Source organism: Centruroides sculpturatus, unplaced genomic scaffold (genome assembly GCF_000671375.1).
Source record: "Centruroides sculpturatus isolate CEXI.00-Female unplaced genomic scaffold, Cexi_2.0 scaffold470, whole genome shotgun sequence".
Lineage (NCBI taxonomy): Eukaryota > Metazoa > Arthropoda > Arachnida > Scorpiones > Buthidae > Centruroides > Centruroides sculpturatus.
Window position 1 is genome coordinate 284,681 of NW_019385042.1, and position 6,178 is coordinate 290,858.

Consider the following 6,178-nt stretch of genomic DNA (forward strand, 5'->3'; position numbering starts at 1 on the left):
TGCTAACGTTGCGAAAGGGGTTAAATCAATTTCTAAACAGAGATCGAAGACATTAGATCATGTCGAGAAATTGCTTTTGCTTTGGATAACTGAAAAACAGTGTGCCGGTGACAGCGTAACGGAAGAAATTATTTGCGAGAAAGTTAAAAGGATACATGCTGATCTCATGAAAAGTCAAGCAGAAACTAGCGAGGAAAGCGAGGTGTTTAAAGCCAGCCATTTTTTTTACATGAGAACGGATTAATCATTACTTCTTATGGAAAAGGTTGGTTTGGTATACGTCCTATTCGGTATAAGTCCAAACTCCAGGAACGGATTAAGGTCGTATACCGAGGTTTCACTGTATATTGAAAAATATAAAAACAAAAAAAATTATACTTTAGAAGTTAATCTAGTATCAAAACCGTTCGATTCGGCAAGACACACAGTCCTCAGAAAAACACCACACAAAAGTGCCAGTGCTGCCAGCTAAAACACACATTAACAAAAAAAATATTGGAGTAGCCCAAGATATAGCCAAAGATTGCAGCACCACAGCACTAGCGAAAATTTAAATTTGCCGACTGGAATTCTTTCGGATAAACGACGCTCTACTGTATAAGGATAAATTACTACTGGAATTCAGCCTTAAGATGAGAGGCTTATTGGCAGAAGCCTAGATTATCTCCACAAAAACTTTTGATTTGAACAGGAAGTCAAGAGGTTGTTTTTGAATAACAAGTAACTATAAATCGCAACGCAAAATTGTAACAATTTTACGATAAATGATTGCTTTTTTGATTTTCTATTCGGTACGAAATTATATTCAGGGTTTTCTTCCATTTATTTTATTTAAGTAGTATTACTAGCTGCAAGGACCCGCTTCTCTGGGCAAAAAGTAATGATAGTGAAGATTAATATTATAGCCAGTCTTACCCCTTTTCACAGAATGCAAGAATTAGGTCCCCCGTTTCCCGACTAATTAGAGAATTTTTACGAGTCTAAAAATATGTTCGATTTCCCGCAAAAACGAAAAAAACCGCCTGTAAATCTTGCATGCCGCTTTATATTAACACTTCCTTTCTTACTCAACACTTCCATTGTTAACACTTCTATTGTTGACACTTCCATTGTTACACATCTTCGAAGTCAACCACTTTAAGCCCCCATATTTCCCGCACCCTTATAGCTATCGAGACGCAACCACCATAGTGCACGAATGGAGACTTGGGGCTAGTACCACATACAAACAGCATTCATGTGCGATGTGTAGTTTTGGCTGAAAAGTGAAACATAGGGACACACACGTCCATTTATATATATATAGATATATATTTCTAATCGATCTCTTTACTGTTATTTTCTAAATCTAATACTCAGTTTACAATTAAACTTTATATAAGTATTTAACCAAAATTTAATATTCGTTTCTCTTAGTGTAAAGTTTCCAGTCAGATAACATCTATTACATTAAGTATTTGAACGTTTAACCTTTAGCGATGGAGCTAAAGTCCGTCGAGGCGTTTCGATAGAATAGGTCCGAATTTGATCCTACCTCGTGTGATAGTAGTTCCGATCTCGCCCACGTGTTCCACGTNTGTAAAGTTTCCAGTCAGATAACATCTATTACATTAAGTATTTGAACGTTTAACCTTTAGCGATGGAGCTAAAGTCCGTCGAGGCGTTTCGATAGAATAGGTCCGAATTTGATCCTACCTCGTGTGATAGTAGTTCCGATCTCGCCCACGTGTTCCACGTCCTTTGTTCGTCAGACAAAATTAATGAGGAGACTGATTCCTTGGAAATACCATATTTTATTTCCTCGCGACTACGGACTATTTACAGAGGTCTAAGTTAAATTACTGTACAGATGAGCGTTCGTCGTCGAAGCTGACTCCGAAAGATTGGCGTAACGAAAGCGAAGGTCGGCGTACGAAAATGTCTCTCCAGATCGGTGTCCGAGGATCAAGTGAGGTCAGAGGGGAAAGGTCAAGCGGTGGCGCCCTCTGCCCTACACACTCCCCCCCTAGCGGTCCAGCGTATCGTATCCAGGAAGCGGACGGGTGGTCGGATGACGCGTCCTGATGACGTTTGTCTTCCTGTTGTCTTGGCGGGTGATGTTGGGTGTTGGCTGGCGGATGGGGTCGACATGCTTGTAAGGTTTGTTCCGGTAGCGGCATCTTTGTTTAGAAGGAATGCGGCTTTTAATCTGTCTATCGATACTCTTTTAGGAGAGCCCGCGACGTCTATATCGAAAAACTTTTCGAAGCGACGACGTACGCAGTAGGGATCAAGATAGGCTGGACGAAGTGAAGGATGTGCTGCTGGGTTGAGTACAAAGACATGCGAACAGTCTGTTAGCCGTTTCGAGACGAAGGTCGTTCGCTTCCCATGTCGAGATGTTGGGGACGGTCTTAACGTATGAAGGAATTGTTGCAGCTGTCGCATGAACTCTGTCTTCTCTGTCGCCGGGGAATCCACCAGAAGTTCGCCTGGTAGTCGTAAAGGAGCGCCGTACAGCAGCTCAGCTGGGGATGCTCCAATGTCTTCTTTGATGGCCGAGCGTAGGCCTAGGAGGACGAGAGGCAAAGCTGCAATCCATGGGGTCGCCTGTTGCAGGTGTGCTGAAAGGGCTGCTTTTAGAGTGCGATGTTGTCTCTCGATTAACCCGTTAGCTTGGGGATGGTAGGCCGTAGTATGGTTGATTTGAAAGCCTAAGTAGTTGCTTAGCGATCTGAACAACTGGCTTTCAAATTATCTACCCTGGTCTGTTGTGATTTTTGTAGGAACGCCGAAGCGTGCAAACCATATGTCGATTAGTGCCTTAGCGACTGTGTCCGCTGTCTGGTCCGGTAAAGGCGTCGCCTCCACCCACCTCGAAAATCGGTCGACAGCGGTAAGAAGGTACCTCGATCCTTCTGAGAGTGGTAGCGGGCCGACTATGTCGACGTTGATGTGTTCAAATCGTGAATTCGGGACAAGGAACTTCGCCAGAGGTGCACGTGTATGTCGGTGGATTTTCGCTTTTTGGCAGGCCATGCAAGATCGTGCCCATGTCTGGCAGTCTTTGTTCATGTTTGGCCAGATGTACCTCTGAGTGACCAGTTTGACTGTCGTACGGTCTCCTGGGTGTGATAAGTTGTGGGTGGCCGAAAATACTTCTCGTCGGAAAGAGGGAGGTATGTAAGGTCTACAGTGACCGGTAGAGATGTCGCAGAACAGGGATTTTGTTGAACTTGGGAGGTGCATAGTTACTATTTTGAAATTTGGGTTTTGTTGCAATTCTGATAGTTCATCATCCTGTTGTGCATCTGCGATGGCGTCGTAGTTAATGGATGGTGCGCCAATGGTGTTTATGCGGGACAGGGAGTCTGCAACGACGTTGTCCCTGCCGGATATATGCTGTAAGTCGGTTGAAAACTGCGATATATAGTCCAATTGGCGGAGTTGACGAGGCGACGCTTTGGCCAAATCTTGGAGGAAGGCGAACGTAAGGGGTTTGTGATCAGTATAGATAACGAATGGCCTCCCCTCCACTAAGTGCCGAAAATGCTTGATGGCGGAGTAGATGGCTAGCAGTTCTCGGTCGTATGTGCTGTACTTTATTTGAGACTTGGTGAGGGTCCTGGAGAAGAAACTGAGGAGTTGTTTAACGCCGTCGAGCTCTTGATGTAAGACGGCTCCAATGCTAACGTCTGAAAGCGTCTGTGGTTAAGGAAAATTTGGCATCCGGTGCTGGGTGGGTGAGGAGGGTGGCTCTGCTTAAGGCGTCCTTCATGTTGTTGAAGGCGCTATTTGCTTCTTCCGACCAGATGAGGGGTTTGGTGCTGTTTTTTATATGGCCACTTAACATGGCGTTGAGAGGAACCTGCAACGTGGCACATCCTGGGATGAACCTATGATAAAAGTTTATCATTCCGAGGAACCGTCGTAGTGCTGTGGTCGCGGGAAATTTTGGATGCATTCCACTTTCGCTTGGAGCGGCCGTAGGCTTTATGGCGTTATCCTGTAGCCCAGAAATTCTATAGACGTGGCGCCAAAAGTACACTTAGCGGGGTTAATACATAACCCGTACTCGTTTAACCTGCTGAAGAGGGTGCGAAGGTGTTGTTGATGCATTTCTTGATCCGGAGAAGCAACAAGAATGTCGTCCAGGTAACAGAAAACGAAGTGAAGGCCAGTGAGCACCATATTCATGAACCGCTGAAAGGTTTGGGCTGCGTTCCGTAGTCCGAAAGTCATAAAAGGAAATTCGAACAGGCCAAATGGAGTAATGATAGCGGTTTTAGGAATGTCGGGTTCGTGCACGGGTATCTGCTGGTAAGCGCGTACCAGGTCTATTGATGAAAAGATCTTCATATTATGTAGGATGTGGTTGCAGTCAGTGAGGAATGGAATTGGGTATCTATCCGGAATGGTGATGCTGTTGAGCGCTCTGTAGTCCCCACACGGTCTCCAATCTACCGACCTTTTCTGTGTCAGGTGTAGCGGACTGGCCCAGCTGCTTTTTGAAGGCCGGCATAGGCCCTGTTGGAGCATAAATTTGAACTCCTTATGGGCTGCCTTTAGTTTCTCTGCCGAAAGTCTCCGTGGTCTGGCGAACACAGGTGGGCCCTTGGTTTCGATGAAGTGTACGATGTTGTGTTCCTTGATCTTGCTGTTGGTAATTGATGGCCGCACTAAGTCTGGATACTCGGCAAGGATTTTTTGGTAAATAGAGACGTCTTCCAGTGTTTGGATTCGGGATGTGTCGTAGGGAAGAAATTTGGCGTTCGTGTGAAGATTCGTAACCCCGTCAATGAGACGATGGCGGCTGCTGTCGACCAGCAGGTTGAAGTGGGATAAAAAGTCCACGCCAATGACTGGTCGCTGGACGTCGGCTATGACGAATATCCACGGAAAATTTCTTCGTAATCCCAGATCTAGGTTAAGTAACTTTCGGCCATAAGTCTTTATTGTCGATCCGTTGGCTGCGAAAAGCTCGAGTTTGTTGCAGTTGCGCCTTTCGTGGGGTGTTGGAGGTATAACAGAAATGTCCGCTCCCGTGTCCACGAGGTACAGAGTTGTTGTATCCTTGTCACTTATATAAAGGCAACTCAGCTCAATCCCCGTTGTCCCTGTCGCCAAAGAGAGACGGGGAATTAGTTTTCCGCTTCCTCGACTGCAACCTTTTGATCTTGGAAGTTGCACGGTTGGCGACATTTGTAGGCATTTCTCCCGAATGTGGCGTGGTAGTAGCAGATATTGCTGTTAGAGGCTCGTCGACTGCGTGATCTCTCTCTTGATCTGGGTCGGATGTTTCTTTGTCTCATGCGTGGGTATATCCGCTCGTTAAGTGCGGCTACCTGCAGTGACAGTTCTGATATTTGCTTTTGAAGGGTGTCCAAGGCAGGGAGCGGCTCCCTACAGTGTGCGCTCCCCGATGCTACGGGAGTAAGCGTAAGCTGTACTGTCGTTGGTCCAGGGCTGAGTTCCCAGATCTGGTCGGCCATAGCAGCTAATTTTGATAGTTCATCACTACTAACCGATAGGATGCTCCGCATGTTGATCGGTAGGCGTTGGAGCCACAGTGTCTTCAAAAAATTCTCGCCGATTTTTTCGTCAGCCAGGTTACGCATTTCGCAGAGTAGTTGGGAGGGTTTGCGATCGCCGAGTTCCATTTCAGTCAGTAGTTTTTTGGTGCGCTGGGTCTCACTGTCTGCGAAAGCGGAGATCAATTGTTCTTTGATAAGTTCGTATTTCCCCGACGCAGGGGGACTGAGTAAAATGTCCGAAACTTGCGTGAGAATTTCCGCGTCGATGTAACTGACGACGGTATCGAATTTTGTTTGATCCGACGATATTCCGGCGTTTCGAAATTAGGCCTCGATCTGAAGGAACCAAATGCGGGGGTCCGGCTTCCAAAATGACGGCACCTTGACGGCGACACGTGCTAGGAACATGTCGGCCCTTTGTTCGGGGATAGGCTTAGCGGTTCTCTCGTCCATTTTCGTCTTTGAGTATCCTTTATTTGAATCACGTTCGGGTCACCAGTTTAGCGATGGAGCTAAAGTCCGTCGAAGCGTTTCGATAGAATAGGTCCGAATTTGATCCTACCTCGTGTGATAGTAGTTCCGATCTCGCCCACGTGTTCCACGTCCTTTGTTCGTCGGACAAAATTAATGAGGAGACTGATTCCTTGGAAATACCATATTTTATT